Source organism: Argopecten irradians, chromosome 15 (genome assembly GCF_041381155.1).
Source record: "Argopecten irradians isolate NY chromosome 15, Ai_NY, whole genome shotgun sequence".
Lineage (NCBI taxonomy): Eukaryota > Metazoa > Mollusca > Bivalvia > Pectinida > Pectinidae > Argopecten > Argopecten irradians.
In genome coordinates this window covers 18,627,259-18,647,095 of record NC_091148.1, presented here as the reverse complement: position 1 = coordinate 18,647,095, position 19,837 = coordinate 18,627,259, and the positions used below count along the sequence as shown (strand labels likewise).

General features: G+C 34.2%; 1 long non-coding RNA gene across 1 annotated transcript; it reads right to left on the bottom strand.

The window, feature by feature from the left end:
- Nucleotides 1-3,907: 3,907 nt before the first annotated feature.
- On the bottom strand, nucleotides 3,908-8,950 carry LOC138309089 (uncharacterized). The gene is made up of 3 exons (XR_011206196.1): nucleotides 8,874-8,950; nucleotides 5,187-5,256; nucleotides 3,908-4,094 (listed from the first exon to the last, which is right to left on the bottom strand). It is a non-coding gene; the product is annotated as an uncharacterized lncRNA (long non-coding RNA).
- Nucleotides 8,951-19,837: the final 10,887 nt, after the last annotated feature.

The window sequence follows — 19,837 nt, the reverse complement described above, 5'->3', positions numbered from 1 at the left end:
GTAAAATTGGGGGCAGCTCAGCGGAAAACGTCTGAACCAATCGCAGGCCTGCAACGATTTCTTTTGAAGACTACAGAGAGAGTGACGCAAGCCACAGAGCCAATCACAGTGTACCGTTATATGGCTCTTTTGATGTACATCAAGGAACTAAATTACCTGTTCTGTTGCCTCCAGTTTTACTATGAGATAGTCCAGGGGTGTAGAGATAGCAATAGTCCGCTAAACCTGCCTATATTATTAGGCTTTTTAAAAAAATTTTGCCTAATATATAGAAAAAAAAATAAATTAAAAAAGCCTAATAATATAGGCAGGTTTAGCGGACTAAGATCGTAAGTGATCGGAACCCCTGGAGTATCGAGGATGTGTAAGGACGTGCCAGGTTTGTTGGTGGAAGAAAGCCGGAGTACTGGGAGAAAACACACTACCTGAGGTCAGTTCCTGGTAACTGCCTCACATGAGATTCGAACTCTTATCCCAGAGCTGGATGGCTTGTGGTAATATGTCAGGACATTTTAACCATTGGGTTCATCATATTAAACTTTATAATTTGGGTTTTAGTTATGTTTGGACTAATTATTTTTGCAATTTTATGCTCATGATGTAATCATTCAAAAATTACGTAGTGCCTTTGACGTTTAATCCAAATGTTATTTATTTAAGGATTTATACTTCTGTGTCCAGTATATAAACTATTATAAGTTATGTTATGGAGATATAACACAAATATTGTAAAATCTGAGTGTACTCTAAATAAACCGCGAGCGGTTATGGTGAAGTACACTCGATTTTGTGTTATATCTCCATCATAAAAAATATTCAAATTAATCCTTATAATTCAATTTACTGCATGTCTATGATCACTACGCCGTCCATAGTTTATACCTTCTTCCGTAACAAGCAAAATTGAATTATATAAGCCCTTCTGTAGTATTATCTAACTAAGTCAATTTACCCTAGATTAAAAAAAATATTCAGTAAATTCCGGATGCAAGGGCACAGCCTTAATAAAGAATCTGGGCGCTATAGTAACATTCCCAGGAGTCATAGATTATGTACAGTTTGTGATAAGAATGATGTTGTGGACGAGGTCCATTTTATTTTACTTTGTCCTGCATATTCTGATTTAAGAAGGACTTATATCAAGCAGTATTATTACCGATATGCAAGTATTTACAAGCTAATAGATTTGTTTCGTGTAAAAGTGTTGAAACTTTAAACAAATTGAGTAAATATTTGTTTCGTGCTTCGGAAATGAGGAAAAATCTCCTCTCTGTGTAACGTTGGAACGAAAGTTGACTTAACTGTGCATTTATTTTACAGCTAGCTATTCAATCATTGATGGACGATTATTTATTTATTTATTGAAGGATACTGTGACATGTAATTAAACCGTAAAATCTCACTTGTGTATGGAAAGGTTAAAGATCACTTGTTTATGGAAACGTATAAAAGTCTCATGTTTATTGAACCGTAAATAGTAAGTTATATATTAATGGAAACGTATAAGGGTCACTTGTTAATTGAATCGTAAAAAGGTCACTTGTTTATGGAAATTTATAAGCGTCACATGTTTTTTGAACTGTATAATGTCACTTGTTTATTGAATCGTAAAAAGGTCACTTGTTTATGGAAACGTATAAAGGCCACATGTTTTTTAACTATATATGGTCACTTGTTTATGGAAATTTATAAGCGTCACATGTTTTTTTGAACTGTATAAGGTCACTTGTTTATTGAATCTTAAAAAGGTCACTTGTTTATGGAAACTTATAAAGGTCACATGTTTTTTAACTGTTTATAAATTTAAGGTCACTGTGTTTATTGATTGTAAAAGGTCACTTGTTTATGGAACTTATAAGGTCACATGTTTTTTTGAACTGTATAAGGTCACTTGTTTATTGATTCGTAAAAAGGTCACTTGTTTATGGAAACTTATAAGCGTCACATGTTTTTTTGAACTGTATAAGGTCACTTGTTTATTGAATCGTAAAAAGGTCACTTGTTTATGGAAACTTATAAGGGTCACATGTTTTTTAAACTGTATATGGTCACTTGTTTATGGAAATTTATAAGCGTCACATGTTTTTTTGAACTGTATAAGGTCACTTGTTTATTGATTCGTAAAAAGGTCACTTGTTTATGGAAACTTATAAGGGTCACATGTTTTTTAAACTGTATATGGTCACTTGTTTATGGAAATTTATAAGCGTCACATGTTTTTTTGAACTGTATAAGGTCACTTGTTTATTGATTCGTAAAAAGGTCACTTGTTTATGGAAACTTATAAGGGTCACATGTTTTTTAAACTGTATATGATGTCACTTGTTTATGGAAATTTATAAGCGTCACATGTTTTTTTGAACTGTATAAGGTCACTTGTTTATTGAATCGTAAAAAGGTCACTTGTTTATGGAAAGCACTTGTTTATGGAAACTTATAAGGGTCACATGTTTTTTAAACTGTATATGGTCACTTGTTTATGGAAATTTATAAGCGTCACATGTTTTTTTGAACTGTATAAGGTCACTTGTTTATTGATTCGTAAAAAGGTCACTTGTTTATGGAAACTTATAAGGGTCACATGTTTTTTAAACTGTATATGGTCACTTGTTTATGGAAATTTATAAGCGTCACATGTTTTTTGAACTGTATAAGGTCACTTGTTTATTGAATCTTAAAAAGGTCACTTGTTTATGGAAACTTATAAGGGTCACATGTTTTTTAAACTGTATATGGTCACTTGTTTATGGAAACTTATAAGGGTCACATGTTTTTTAAACTGTATATGGTCACTTGTTTATGGAAACTTATAAGGGTCACATATTTATTGAACTGTATAATGGTCACTTGTTTATGGAAACTTATAAGGGTCACATGTTTTTTAAACTGTATATGGTCACTTGTTTATGGAAACTTATAAGGGTCACATGTTTTTTGAACTGTATAAGGTCACTTGTTTATGGAAATTAAAAAGGTCACATGTTTTTTAAACTGTATAAGGGTCACTTGTTTTAAACTGTATAAGGGTCACATATTTATTGAACTGTATATGGTCACTTGTTTATTTGGAAACTTATAAGGGTCACATGTTTTTATTACTGTATAAGGTCACTTGTTTATGGAAACTTATAAGGGTCACATATTTATTGAACTGTATATGGTCACTTGTTTATGGAAACTTATAAGGGTCACATGTTTATTGATTCGTAAAAAGGTCACTTGTTTATGGAAACTTATAAGGGTCACATGTTTTTTAAACTGTATATGGTCACTTGTTTATGGAAACTTATAAGGGTCACATGTTTTTTAAACTGTATATGGTCACTTGTTTATGGAAACTTATAAGGGTCACATATTTATTGACCTGTATAATGGTCAACTGATACCTATACATGTATATATCGTTATCAAACTGAGCATCTGCCTTGATTTTTACTATGACATAATCCGGGTGTTGTGATTATGTAGACTGGTCAGGTAGAACGTATCTGTTCATAAAATAGATAAGGGGAGGTAATCGCCTATTACAGTGTATTTGTTCTATCCGGAATGTATCCGGGATCGGTTTTGTATGTTAGTGTGTGAAATAAAATTAAAAACATGAAGTATGGTTGTGTTCTGGATTCATTCAGAAAATGATGAAAAATGCGGTTGTCATAAAGAATGACAAATTATGTGACCTAAAGGAATCACACCCCGGGGTTAATACGATGACAGTAAACATTAATTATGTATCGGTTTTAATAGTTTGGTAGAACGCATCCCTCTGAACCCCACCCTAGGAAACACATGATAAACACACACACAATATAATTAATGTTTTGCATTATTTTATTTTAGAGAATAATAAAAAAGATTCTTTACATGACCAAGAATATTGTTAGTGAGATATGTTGCACTAGCACATAATTAGCTTTTATGATCATTTTTTATGTTTCCATGCTTTTTACTGTAGTTTGATAAACAGATATCTCTTATTGTATCTTATTTGCTGTTTACAATGTAATATTAAGTTCTCAAGTGTCATTGGTATAAGTACGGAGAAGGCCACCAAACAGTCCAGTCATTCCAATCCCCCGAGAAATACATTTCCACTGAAAAATCAAAAGCAAATACGATGTGTATTATCAATATTAAATTTATAAAAAAAATTGTACGATCAGTATGCTAAATTTTATAAATTCCAGATTCATCTTACATATATGTACATGCACAGGTGTAATAGATGCAAAAGAAAGATTTGAACTTTACTGATGAAAACAAAAACAATTGGATTTGTTATGTGTGTGTGTTGTCGTTCTATTTTCGGTCTAGGTTATCCAATAAAGTGAAGATTGGTTTGTTTAGTTTTACGTCCTATTAACAGCCAGGGTCATGTAAGGACGTGCCAGGTTTATTGGTGGAGGAAAGCCGGAGTACCCGGAGAAAAACTACCGGTCAGCGGTTAGTACCTGGCAACTGCCCCACATGGGATTCGATCCCGCATCCAGAAGGGCTCGTAATATGTCGGGAATCTTAACCACTCGGTTATTATCCAATAAAGTGACGATCAGAATAAGGGTTGCATTGGGGACTAGACTGGTTCCCGCCTCAGTTAACTCCTTTGCGTACGATTGACTTTACTAGTGAGCAGAGCGCAGCCTGGCGGAGAGTAGAGAACTAAGGGAAGGGAACCAGTCTAGGCGGAGGACAGCCCCTCGGCTAGACAGATTTTCTCTTTAGTTTGATAGTTTGAGCTTCTGACAAGTAAAAGTGTCAGAAATCTCCCATCTTCGATACTTCAGGGGCTACTATAGCTGACGACTTATCCACCACTGGAATATCTCATAGTAAAACCGGAGGCAACTCAGCTGAGTAAATCCGAACCAATCACAGGCCTGCAAAGACTTCATTTGAACATTTACAATTAGCGCGACGCCCAACTTCAAAGTCACACAGTCGAATACAGTGTACCATTATGTGGCTCTTTTGATGTACGTCAAAGGACTACATTACATGTACCTGTTCTATTCTGTTCCTTTGCCTCCAGTTTTACTATCATTTATAAATCCTTGCTATGAGATAGTCCAGGGGTGGATATGACGTCAGATATATGTAGTAATCCCTGAAGTATTGAGGATGAAAATCTCCAATTAGAACATTTTAAGAGAGGCAGGGATTGGATTAATATATCATGCGCTTCGTACCTGTCCCGTTTTCGTCTTTGTGCGGCTTGTTGCTCAGCAGCGTCGTTTCCCTGTGGCCCGTCTCCACAGCCTACAACGAAGAAAAAGGAAGGCTGAAGGTGGTTCCTAGTTCCGTTCAAGGTAAATGGAACTCGCAATCAACTTCATCCCTCCGGAGAAAAATCCCATTATTGTTCACACTATCGGATATGAAGACAGTATTTTAGATTTATAGTATATTTATCTCATAGCTATGCACGTTTCACAATCAATAAACTACATAGCAGTTGGTTAATCACCTACGGCAGCTCTCATTAGTCATCTCCTACATCTCTTGATTTCGATTGGCTGTCAACTTCGGACTACTTTCCTTAGAGCATTTGCTTTCAAATAGCATTGTATTTACTATATAACATGTTCAAATTGAAGCTCTTTATAGATAAAGTTATGTTCAAAGTATTTAAAGTGAATAGTCGGGCAAAGAAAACCAGTCTAAATGCGTTCATTGGCCTTCCAAAAGTTCTCACATATTAATACGACGGTCAAGTTCTGCTTAGTTTCCCAGTTCTGACCATTAAAGTAAAGAAAAGTTGAAAGCATTGAAAGCGAGGCTGCGTGGAAATGTAACCACGGACATAGTGAGCCGGGAGGACGTTTTAGAATTTCCATACATTAAATTAATTTCTTCGTACGCAGACAGATTTTGACGAGAGATTTTATTTTTCCATTTCATCAGAAATTATACTGGATACATTCACACCATTTTTACCGACTTTAGCCATCCTTGCCCGACTGTTCACTTTAAAATACAAAAAATAGCTCTCTATTGAAAAGGTACTATATTTTATGACGAAAATCCTGAATGAAAACGAGAGAAAAAGAGTCAAAGTAATGCATAAACAACACGTGATTGTTATTTATAATGTTTACCTAAGCTATCGTTAGTCAATTTTTCAATGTTAAAAAGGCACTCGATAAAGCAGGTTAACTAAATCGAGTTTGATCAACGTGATAATTAACAGTCATTTGTTAGGGAACCTCTATTTATTTCAATAGGCTGTACGATATGGCAATGATATAAACTTATTAGAAAAATGAAGTACACAGCCGATCACCGGAAACTGGTTCATAGCATCACTTATACATTATATAGCTCAAAGAATTGATGACAATGATAAAATCGACGAAAGAATGCATACATTAAAATATACCAATAAGCAAACAATATGTGTTTTGTTAAAAACATACAGTTCAGCACCTACAATGTTTATGTATTTAACAAAATATTTGTTTTCCGTACAAAAATTAAAGTCTATACTCTGGACATTCTGATGAATATTTCTTATACATTCCGAATGATAGAGCATAAAGTTTTAGTTTTAGTAGCAGATGAAAACCGGTATAAACGCATCACTACTAATCACAGGGAGACATGATACCATTATAGTATAATGCGACCGGGTGAGGCGTGTTTCTTTGCGTCTCCGGTGGCATGCTTCAATGCTTTTGCACAATACAGAAGACTCAACACGAACATACCACAGTCTCCCAAAACACGCACCTCACACTTCACACACGCTACACCGCATACATGGGAGACCGTCCTTACATGACCCTGACTGTTAATAGGACGTTGATTTAATTAACTTACATTATATATAATAATAATAATAAACATACTGTAAGAGATATCTTCATAATTCCATTTTTTCTGAAATCAGAACGATTTTTTAAGTGTTCCAGCAAAATTAATGTAGTGTAACTTACTTACTTTTGGAGAAAATCGTCTTTTTGTGTCCCAATTTCCCTGATGCAAATTTTCACTTGGAAGGTCTTTATCACTACGGTGTTTATTCACGTTGAAAACAAGCGTTCTGACGCCCTTCGCGGGTTAAGTTCATTTTACGAATTTAAAATCAACAAAAGGAGCGGAATAATATCAAGAAACAATGCATTTTTAGCTGTAATATCGACATTAGTCGGGCACAAAACCCGATATCGGATAATAAGAATTTCCTGTAATAGTTGCAATAGGAAAATATTACGATGTCAGTAAATAAATGTTTAATTTCTTTCGTTTGATTCAATTTCTAAATTTGTTGACTTGAACCCCAACATTCCAGTGACGTCACTTTTAGTAGGAGTGAATGAAACGGCAGTCAGTCCCGCCAAACAGTGACGTCACAATCATCGGAATGACGTCGCTTACATATTTCCCACGGTAGTAAAAAGGAGTACACACTCATTCGGTTTAGTGAATGCAACTTTTATTGATCATCAAAGAAGCGTTCCGCTTTAAGCGAAATCGTGTAAATAACAGACAATTTGCTTTCGTTTTGAATACCATCTTCTGTATGTATAATGAAAAAGTTACAGGATAAACAGAATGCCCGGTCACTATCTTACAATACAAGTTTTATTTTGGTGTCGACAGGGAAAACAGAGATAACTCTGCAAAACCTCCTCATCTCATCTCATCGCAAAAACGATAGCAGCATCGATATTAATTATAGCAAAATAAAAATGTCCAACGTTGGAAATATTGCAAGTACATTCATTATTTACATAAACCAGTAATTAGAATAATCATTTATTTCATCTAGACTAAATAATTTGCGAATCCCATACACCGCCTGCAAGGAGACGACCTTGGCCTATCGCTAGTCACGATGCTCTCGATCGTGGTCTTATATTATGTAACTTTTCATGGGATATTAAATCTAGATATATCTGTTTTCGACAGTTAAATTTCTATGAACATGTGTAAAACAAGCAGTCTCAACTGCTATTCCGAGGCCGTAAAATGCAATCTTGATCATCTCAGCCAAAACACCGGGGCACGCAAATTATGCAGAAACGTTTACTAGTAATTTGATACGTATGTCATTTTAAAGTATTGGAGACCTTTTGATATGCACGTGTATATATCATAACGTTTCAAGTGGCTGCCCGTATTATGTTTTTGTGAAAAATGAATTATATATGTTATATATATGTTATAAAATTCGGTTAGCTTTTTTATTGTCATTATTGTTATATACACTGTATGTGATATTTAAACGAAAACACATATTTTACCTAAGAAGCCAATTATATATATAATGTAAGTATCGGTTAGCTTGTAATAATAATAATAATAAAACTAAGATATAACACTATAAAAGGGGTAAGGATTTATTTATATAAGAGGACACAACACGAATATACCACAGTCTCCCAAAACACTATAAAAAGGACAATAGTTCCAACTTCCAATATACAAGAAGATACCATGAACAAATCACAGTCTGCGTAAACACCTCGCACTCGATACACACCGTATACATTGTACATGGAAGGCCGTCCTTACATGACCCGGACTCTTAATTAAACAAACAAACATTATATATATATCCAATTAACATGTAAACATACTTGAGGTCTCAGTGTTTTGAATACCATTTAAATACACCTTCTAACCAACGCATTTTTATTCATTTTAAATTCCGTGTTGAAAACCAAAGCAGTGGAGAGATCGGTCGCTTTATTTCCCGTCGTTATCAATGAAACATTTACGAAAGAGAACTATAAAATGTGAAAATAAATACATCGTAGGGAAAGAAAGTTTGTCGATGTTTATTTTTGTACGTTAGACCGATTTTATTTAATCCACCATGTCAACATAACATCATACTGATATTACTTTGTGATATAGTATCAATTACTTACGTTTTCTCCGCACATGTATCATTGCCTCCGCCTCTCCATCGTCTAGTGGTGCGCATGTCATAGGATGGAATAAAACTGGAAACAAAAAAATCGGAGAATTGAGGTTATCAACTGAAATGATTGAACAAAATGAGTGTAAATCATTTTCTTTTCAGAATTAAGTTCATTTGTAATATTTTAAGTGTGACGTAATATCTTAATATTGTGAGTTTAACAGTAAAATTTGTAGATATATTTTAACTTCTTGTGAGTTTAACTATAACATCCATATATACAAATGTATATTTTAGATGTAACATTAATTCTGTATTCATAGCATTACAACAAGGTGTTAGTTCTCCTAGATAAGAACAGGAAGAAGCTAAAGGACAAAAGGGTATGAAATTTGCCATTTTGTTCGTGCAGGAAGCAGATTACGAAAGGTTATGGCTGGAGATTGGCAATGAGAACAGATCTGTGAGGCCGAATACACCAGAAACGACAAATCAAAGACCAGGTATTGTTACGTGTATGTGACCTTTGTCTCCCCAACAGATTGTCATTGTGAAGTTGACCGTACCGCGGGAAGAATGGATAGAATATATGAGAGGAAGAGGGCCAAATATCAGGATCTTGTACTAAGCAGACTGTCAGCAAGGAAGAAGGAGAATGAAAGTATGGTGTCTTCCAGTGGAGATTTGATGGCGGGTTTTGTTGGGTAGTCTATGTGGAAGGCCCTGCGAATCATGGGTGTCACGGGAGCAGAGAGGAAGAATTTGACAGGGTGTTTGAGAGACAAAGATGAATTTATTGTGGTTGTGGAGGAAACTAGATGAGTTGTAGAAAATGCAACACAAGCAAGACCTATGCTATGTATGACCATTCCTTAGGGAACATACAAACTGTGATGGCGTGACGTCACAGAAAGTTTACATCCGGGTCCTCAAAGGTACAAACACAGTATGGCGACTAATAAAAATAATAACAGGTACGTACATCTCTGCAATACAATCGATACTGTGTCAAAAGTATACACTTTCATAGTTACAAATTATAATTTTAAAATGATTCCCTTTTGTTTCAGAGGTTAAAGATGTTACAGACATTAATATCTTTATATTTACAATTGTTTATTGTTGAAGCCAGCTTGCGAAAAGGTGCTGTCCCGTCAAACGTACCCGTTTTATTTTTTTGCTCACATGTAGAAATCCATGTTGTGAAAAAGTTATTAATAGATAAATGATTTTATTGTGTCATGTTTCTGTTATACATGAAAAAGCTGTTCGCAACACTATTTAATATAACGAAATGTGGACCTAATCTGGCCAGACCACGACCGCTCGTCCATGGCTTCGTTGGTAGATCACCAACACTTATCTCAATAAGTACTTGTATTTTTTGTTCTTTACTACGCATATCTTGTTTTAAAGGAATGCTATAAACCATTGTGTTACACGTACAAGCAGATCTACACTTGTACGTACACGTATGACTGCCGATATTTCTCGAAAAATGAAATGGTGAAATCGTTCAGTTTTCGTGCTGCAGAGTTTAGTGTTTAATTTTCTGTCGTTTTTATTCTGCGGGTTGCTATGTGAAGTCTCAAATTGAAGTGATATTACTTTTAAATATTTTGAATACATGTTAGATTGACTGCATGTAGATTTATAAATACAGATTAAAACATAAAAAAGTAACTGTAAACTGACTCATTTGTATATCATAAACTCAATTCCAAAATATTTGACGAAAAAATTATCAAGAGTACTTAATTTTGTGACTCTGAAAAAGGTCGAAATTCGGGATGTCGACAGTACGTAATATGGCTGCCGTGTGCTTGGGTTATATCTACGAAAGCATATTCTATTTTTGTCATAATCACACATAGTAATTATAGTGTTTTCCCAAGTAAGACTTAGAAAATAGTATCGCTTATTAAAATATCAGTATGTTTTTCTCGTGGCGGTCGAACATGAATATCCTATGTTTATCTATATATTATTGTTACATGGAAGTATTTTTTAATTATAAAAGTAAAAAACATCTTAACGTGTACACGTAAAAAATAGGCTCGAAAGATGCCAAATCATTCTGACCTCTATCGAACATCGTCGCGACAATCTCGAAGTAACACGAGAGTTGTGACACCAAGAGAAAAAAATTCGTAATCAAAACATGTGGTCGAACTCACCAGACTGGATCTACAAAGAAAATAATGCTTGCACATTACAATATTTGATACACACAATATTGTCATACGGCCATGTGTGAATTAAATGTTTCAAATACTCGCACTGCGGACATATACCAGCACGATTTGCTCATATTTGTCAGTAGGAAAATGTAAACAAACATATTTGCGCCTACGTATACGCTATAGTTACCTCATTCACCACGTGCAGGTCGTGTGAATGTCAGTCACGTGATACGATTCCGACAAAACCCGAAGGTACTGAACATGGAAGTTATTGAAGGCGCTTTATTCAAAACCAGGAATATATGATCCCTAGATTTCGGCTCTCTCATAGGCCGACATATGCTTTTAGGGAGCTAAATCATCAAGTTCCATGTCCATGTTCAAATACCAAATGTTTAAATGTTCAAATAATATCATGGTGTTCAGTTTTTTCTCTCTGTAACTTAACAAGCTAACGTTAAGCTGTAACAAACCTAGATAAGTTTAACCGTAACATAACATAACTGGATCTTGCTATCCATTAAACACTACATACTTTTTCATTGAATTTAGCACTTACATGGATTCAGTTAAGTGATAAGGCCAAAAATAACAATGCTGAAATGATATAGCTTTCTTTCGACCACGCAAATGTAATGCCAATAAAATAAGCTTAGTCGTTAGGTCACTTTCTACCACAATAAACAGTGTTATTCAACTCTAAGAGTATCAGATAAACGATGCAGCTGTTGATTAACAATTTGTTTATAACACAAGTGGTATAAACTCCGTACGCATTCTAATTGACTGACACGGCGAGCTTTGACTGATCTACTTATTTCTCAGTGTCATGTCGACATTTTTGTCAACGTCATCAATAATTGAGTGACGTCACGCTATTTTGTGATCGCCGCTTGACGTCAAAACTGCTGTCGGAAAGCGTACAGTAAGTAACGTGGTCGTTGTGTCAAAAACTTGACGTTTTCATGCGTGATGTAGGCTAAAAATATTTGTGTAACTCGTTTTGACGGAAAAGGGTTTTACTGGTTATTTTGGTAGATTTAACGAGTCTGAAACAGACTGAAACTTTATCGCAAATGACTTAATGATTATTTAACGGGAAGTAGACTAAGTTACACGGTTCTGTCGTGCGTATGCTTTTATAACGTAGTCCGACAATGAGTGGTGTAATGTTGAAGCAACTTGTAAACGTTAAACGCAATAAGAAGTTAAATGAGAATGTTTTATCCTACAAATGATCCAAATAAGAAGAATTTTATATCAATGGATTCTTCATCAAAGTATGACTTTTGAGTATTAATTAGTGCCTTTTTGCAGGTGAAAATATCACTACATCTTATTTGCATATTTCGGTAAACACACGTTACCATATTTTCGTCGTATTTCTATCAGCTAAAAGCATATATATATTTGTGGTAGAAACATGTCACACGACTCGTGGTTGTTTGGATTTATAATTTATTCCACACATGTAAGTTGTTGTTTTTTTAAATTACAAAAGTCACTTGCTAAAGCTCGTGTTTTTTTGTAACTTTTGAAATAGAACTCATTCGCGTGGAATAAATTCCATATCCGACAAGCACTCGTTTTGTAATCCTATATAATCAATATAATAATAATACACATGTTTGCTTATTTTGTCATTATTACATGTATACATTAAACGCAATTGGATATATTCAGTCATTGAACACCGCATCATCGAATTTGTGACTGTATCCATGTCAGTGTAGAAGTAAAATTCTGTTTAAGGTAATATTAGTTCAGCTTACCTGTGCCCATTAGTAACAATACTATCAATAACGATAGCATTGAACTTTTCTCCATCTCAGCACAATTGTTTCACAAGCTGATGTTGTCGTTTTGTACCAAATTTTAAGGATAGATCAGGATAAGTCAGACCAGCTCGATTTATATAAGACGCTAAATATAAAATCGTATAGTGTTCAGACTATTTGGTTCTAAACAATATAAAACTGGTCCCTGACTGTCGCTGGTCGCCAAGAAATGCTAACATCGTTTGAAAAATGTGTTGAAAAAGAACAATTGCCTCGTAAAAAGTAGGGATAATGCTGTCGCTATGCTACTGTCGCACAGAGGGGCCATAAAAAATCAATGTAGGATAAATGTACATTTCATTTTATGTTATGAAGAGATATTTTTTCTTTGCAGGATGAAAATAGATGGTGTTATTGCCTTAGTTAGAAGTTACGATCATAACTGTCTGATGGCTAAAGCCGATGTTGCATTCCGCCTATTCCGGACATATCGCTCTAATTATAATTTTTTCCCTTTTAGATGGCAATGATAATCCTATTAATGATATGTTAAGTGTTTACCTATTGGATGTTCTTCGCATAATTTTTGAATGAAATATAATATATCATTGAGTAAATAAAAATAAAGATAATGATATAGAGGTGTTGACATAACTTATTAATTTGTAAATGATCTAATCCTCAGCTGACGGTAAAAGATATAGCCAAGAAACTATTTTATCAGAGTTAAATCTAAAATGGGGAAAAGAACAATTTACACACATTTGGAATTTTCTGTGTGGATTTACATGGTATGATAAAATTAAACTTTGATAAACGATAATGACACTTAAAAAGACTGTTAAAGCTAGGAAAAAACCTAATCTGACTCCAGTAGGTAAAGTCCATCTGATCAAATCACTAATTATTTCATTTTTTAATCATTTCTTTCTTTCATTACCTAATTCATTGACAAAAATTAAGTCTGATTATATTTGGATTTTTATGGCAAATCAAAATAAGTAAAGTTAAAAGAGATGTAAGAACTCTGGATTATGCTCATGACGGATAAAAAATGATCAATATTAAAATTTTTGTTGACTCTTTTAAACGTGGATGGATTAATCGTCTCTATCGATCTTATGGGAAATAGAAAACACTTTTAGGGAAGTCAGTAGATCTAAATAAGCTTTTGAACATTGGATATTATTGAACATTATAAAGACAGTGTCAAGAAAATATTAGTAATACCTTTTGGAAAGATGTATTAAATGTGTGGGTAAGATTGGATAGTTCATGTAAGACGAAGGCGACGTAAGGGAGGTCACTCTTGCTTACACAAATTTCGCATAATAGAAGGTATAACTATGCGTTAGCACAGTATATAATCTCAATGGTATGAAACAAATTATTTATGTTATTGGTGACTCTAAGGATTTATCTTCTATCGCTTTACATTCTTTTAATGAGTTTGTTCAAAAATGTGATATTAACACTTGTTTTCTCAAATATAATGGAACACTCCTTGTGGTAAGGGAATGTCAACAAACATTTGATACCACAGAATGTAACCTTATACGACCAAAGGGTTTTTAAGGTCTGTTAAATGCGCGTTTTAAGTCACTTCCAAAGGTAAAGAAAAATGGACTGACGCTTTTTTGATTAGACAAATATAATTGGTTTAAAGTCAAAAGATGCTCCATCGCCGACAGAGCTTAAATGGTATTCATCATTTGAACAATAGTTGGTGTTTTATCGTGTATATATATATGCCTAATTAACACAAAAAACATAAAATAATTCATTCCGCCTTTGGTGCATGCGCAATCATTACTTCAATCCATATAGGATATAGTGTCACGGAATTTTTTCGGGATGCAATTAATTATTTTTCGTATTTTAACTTGAAGTAAAATTAGAAGCTCAAACTTTTCAATGGTAGTAATGGTGTAAAGTAAGTAATTTTTGTAACTAAAGAAAAATACTAAATCGTCTGCTACCGTTTTTGATAGTGAACAAAATACCATTTGTCAGCGGTGGAGCATCTTGAAATGGTATTCATCATTTGAACAATAGTTGGTGTTTTATCGTGTATATATATACGTCTGATTAACACAAAAATAATATAAAATACCTTATTTTACCTTTGGTGTATGCGCAATCAATACTTCATTCTATATAGGATATAGTGCCATGGAATTTGTTCGGGATGCAATTAATTATATTCTTATATTTTTAACTTTAAGTAAAATTAGAAGCTCAAATTTTTCAATGGTGGTAATGGTGGAAAGTAAGTTACTTTTGTAACTGAAGAAAAATACTAAATCGTCTGTTCCTGTTTTTGATAGAGAAAAACTACCATTTGTCGGCGGTGGAGCATCTTTAACATTTCTAGTCTTTCGTAAAAAATCAAGACTGCAATGGTGACAATTTAGAATCTCGTATCATATCTTAACTACAAACTCTTTTCTGCCCAAAGCTAAATTGTTAAACAATCCTTTTTGTGACCTATGTAACTCAGAAAGAAAATCTTGAAGGATTTGATATATTATTGGAAACCAGGATGCATTATTTATTCTATTTTAGACTTATCAATTAATTGTAAATCTCACTGATTGTAATAGTCCAGCCTTCAAAATTGACAACCAAATCATTTTGCTTAAATAAAAATATATCTACAGCTCTAGATGTCAACACAAATTATTAAATTTATATTCACATATTTCCATTTGCTCGGGACTGACACTACATTTTGTATATAACCTTACTAACCGTTGAGGGTATTTATGAGACCATAATTCTCCTATAACTCCCGTTGGTTAAATGATATGTAGAACATGTTTCATGACGTCGTTCTGACCCGTGACGTCGTTCTGACAACGTATGACGTCCTAGAGAAATCGACGTCTCAGCTGGCGTCTCAGGTCTTCTAGAAATGGCGAGGTTTACACTCACGCTGCCAGACATATTTGATGAAGACGACTCAGATTCTCAGCACGATATAAAGAATTTGTCATCAGACAACGACATATAAGTGACCATTGATTTCGAAGCTTTAGAATGTTTACAACCAATTGCAATTATCGAATCCTTAGCTGCTTCGGATAGTAACATATGTGTTTACTATTTGTTTGTTTACAGACTGGAACATGGAGAAGTATGGACGGTTTGTCGATATGGAGAGCATCGATGTAGCTACGCTGAGCTCTCCCCCTCTGCAGAAGTTCTACTGTGAAGCAAGACCAAGTAGAGAAAAGAACGAACTGTATGGCAGTTATTAGCACTGAAGTTGCAATCCCCAGACATTTGGTCGACATAAAAAGGGACGTGGACATTGTTCGCGACAAACGTTAAATGGGGTTCTAGATGGGCTCTTTAAAGGAAGAACAAGGTTGGGTTTATCAAAACCGGTAGCACACAAGAAAGTAATAGAGTCACACGACAAAATAACCACTTACCTGAAAAATGCGTCAAATTGTCCCATAATCATCCGTCACTGTGTCTGATACATCCTCGCAGTTCACTATATCTCCCGAGGTACAGAATTTCACTACCAACTCAAACTGAATGCGTTTGCTTTTCACAACGACGGATAAGGTGAATTTGTGACGCTAGATCACGAAACACAAGAGATAAACCATCTAATGGAAGGAATTAAATCCGCATCGGTAGCTCAAAAGCGCACGTATGCCACAAACACACCCAGCTGCCCCGTTAAAATATTGCAGTTACTTATTTTAAAAACTGACCCAAACGCGATTAGCTTATTTAACCAGTTCTTAAAGGATTCTGTCACCCGTCCAAAAAGTGAAACTTGTTAAAGTAGTAAGCCTTTAGCAAGAAAGACTTTCTCCAAATTCCTGCCTGAAATTTGTAAGGTTGCCGCCGTCGAAACAAAATACACCCAAAACTGTCTCCGAGCAACAACCATTCAATTTCTTAGTGACGGGCTACGAGGCTCGACACATCATGGCACAGAAACGAATCCTCTCTGCGTTCTAATAGCAGAACGTTGTCTACAACTCAGAAAAAATCCTTGAATGCTGCTCTGTCCACTGTAACTGGTGACGGGAAAAAGATCATTCAAAACTCAACACCAGACACGTCATCCGTCGTTGTTACTTCTGTCATGCCGACTGAACAGGACGCATATCACGAGAACAGTTTCTCAGGTGATAGATAGGCCTACATGTGAAGCTGCGATTCCGGCAAATAACACATGCACACAAATTAACCATACAGTAACTCAGGGTTTCTTCAGCAATGCCACATATTCCGAGTGTACCTTCAATTTTCATAACATGATGAACTAGGGCCAAATCACCGTAACGTAACGCTACCCAAATTGGAACACTTTTTGAAGATAATTGTGAAAAACTTCTAACGTGTGCATGGATCCTGATTTTTCACTTAACTTTTCACAAATAGATCCCTTCAGTTTTAATTTCATGATTTGTTTACTTATCAGCAGTGAATATATTTTGAAATAGAGAGCTTGAAGCATGCCCGGTTTAGCCCCGTGTTTCAGCAGGTTCGAGTACCCAAATGGAACACCTCCTAAATATAGTTTGATTAACAAATGTATAGAAATCATAAAAAAAATGTTTGAATTCATTTAACAAAGTTCAAACATTTTTTTTAGTTTATTTAAATCAAATATCTGTCAAAAATATTCCATTGTGCATTTGTTCTTCTTGTTTTAAAATATATGGTGTTTTTAGGGTTGTCGCTTTTTAACATGACGCATTTTTGTGTGCTACCAAGATGTGAAAAACAATTGTTCGACTTTATTCGGAACAATAATTGTGGTTTTATTTCAAAATATTATATATATACTAAAGATGTAACATATTAAATAAAATGTTTGAAGTTTACTGATGATTTTAAGGTTTTTTTCCATGGACTATTTTGTTTTGCCGCTAATGTAATTTGGACTACTTGTGACGTCACAAGATTGCTTCAATGACGGGCAGCGGGAAATTCGATTTGTTGATAGCGATAACTGTGTACATTACATGTTGGGTTTTTAAAAAATAATACGAAACGGAAATATAAGCATTAAACTGCCTTCTTGGGGGATTTATGGTCTTATAATTCTCCCAGGATTGCAGATCAAATTGAATAACGTGCGTTAATTCGCTATTGTATTGTATCATGATCACTAAAAAGTTAGAAAAATATATAGCATCAATAACGAAGGGGAGAAAGATAAAAACGTAGCTGAATGGAAATAAAATGGGAGAAATTAATACAGATTCTTGACTAAGTGTTTGAAGGCAACATGTATAAGTATTTTCTTCATTCAAATGTGTAGATATGATCCTTCTCATGACTAAAACAATATATATTTTATATGTTCATATCTCTCGTCTTCTTCTGATCTCTCGTCTTCTTCTGATTGCCTGTGTTGTTTATGTATGTATGTCTGTTATGTCATTTTTTTAATTTTTTTTTCTTAAACGCAGTATGAATGAGTGAGAGAATGTCACATTGAGTAAATGAGAGTGAAATGAATTACAAACATACAATTTAATTAAGGAATTTAAATGCTGGTGTACGTATGAGTGCATATAATTATGTGCTTATTTACTGTATTGAAGACTTTAGAAAAAATAAAACAATTACGAATAATAGCATGCAACATTAATTTTGTCTTTTACAGTAGTCCTCTGGATTTACTACATGCATATATCCCAAAATTTCGATAATAAGTCTGAATCGAAAATAAGCCGATCTTGAAAATAAGCATTGGATTGTTTTAGGTGTTGTTATTTTATAAATATATAAATACAAGCATATGTGTAAATGAATGCATATTTGTATTGATAAATAAGCCTTGAATTCCCTACAAAAAGAATATAAATGGATAATTATCGAGATTTTAGAGACTCGTCATTGATATGTACTGTTATATTACGTTCGTATGATAATGATTTGATTTTGAAACATTTATGTACTAATACCAAAATGAAACTTTAGAAATATCTCATCAATTATTCTTCCTTCTTTAATTTAACTCCATACATACTGTGGACCTACATATTGCACATAAGTAAGTATTCATGCCAAGTATTTTGTAGAGATTTAAATAGCCATTACCCTATACAAAACCTCACACCGCAATCTATCTCTGCATATATATTAATAGTTATTTAAATAAGCGGGAGAAGTTGATCTTGCCATTGCCTGTATTGTAGTTTGACAAGATTTCGTAATTGAATACATATGTAAACATTCACTTTTTAAATGACACCAAACCTACCAGACCTGTTTTCATATTGAAATATCAAATGTGAGTCATTTTACATTGCAATTTTGACGCGGCGTACGCGTATGTACTTAATTATAGCCACAGAAAGGAAATGAACAAGATAGGTTCCACTTATTATTATTCCCCTAAATACACAAAAAAACATGTGCAAATAAAGGTGCTTTTCTAAATTCGTATTTTGATATAAGTATCAATCACTTTTTGAATGTTTGCTACAAACAAAGTACAGGTATTGCTTTATATTGTAAATTTGTATACTACATAGTTATCTGCACTTGCGGGTAGGTATTGATCGTGACGTCATGCGTTTGAGAGCGTAACGTCATACATGTACGTTTCGGTGAAAATGACGTGAGTTGCGCTAACAAAATAATGACGTAACAATCGCTACCTACCCGTATGGGAGCTAACTCTGTAATATGGAAAGACGGAATACCTTACAAATTCTGTTTTAACGTAAACAACTTATTTTCGTGGTAATTTGTTTTGGCTTTTGTATGTCTATTATTACTTGTTCGTGGCGATTTGACTTCGTGATTTCTACTTGCCCGCGAAATGTAATCACACTCGAATATTAGTTGGTTTATAGTAACGTAAAGTTAATCTGGAATTGTATATTACATTCGGTGTTTATTAACTCGACCAATGGGACTAATTCACCAATGGTGTTCTTATATGGTAATACCACGGCACCGAACATGGGTTAGTTTATATGAAATTTGATTAAACAAGGACATATTACATATGTACTACATACATA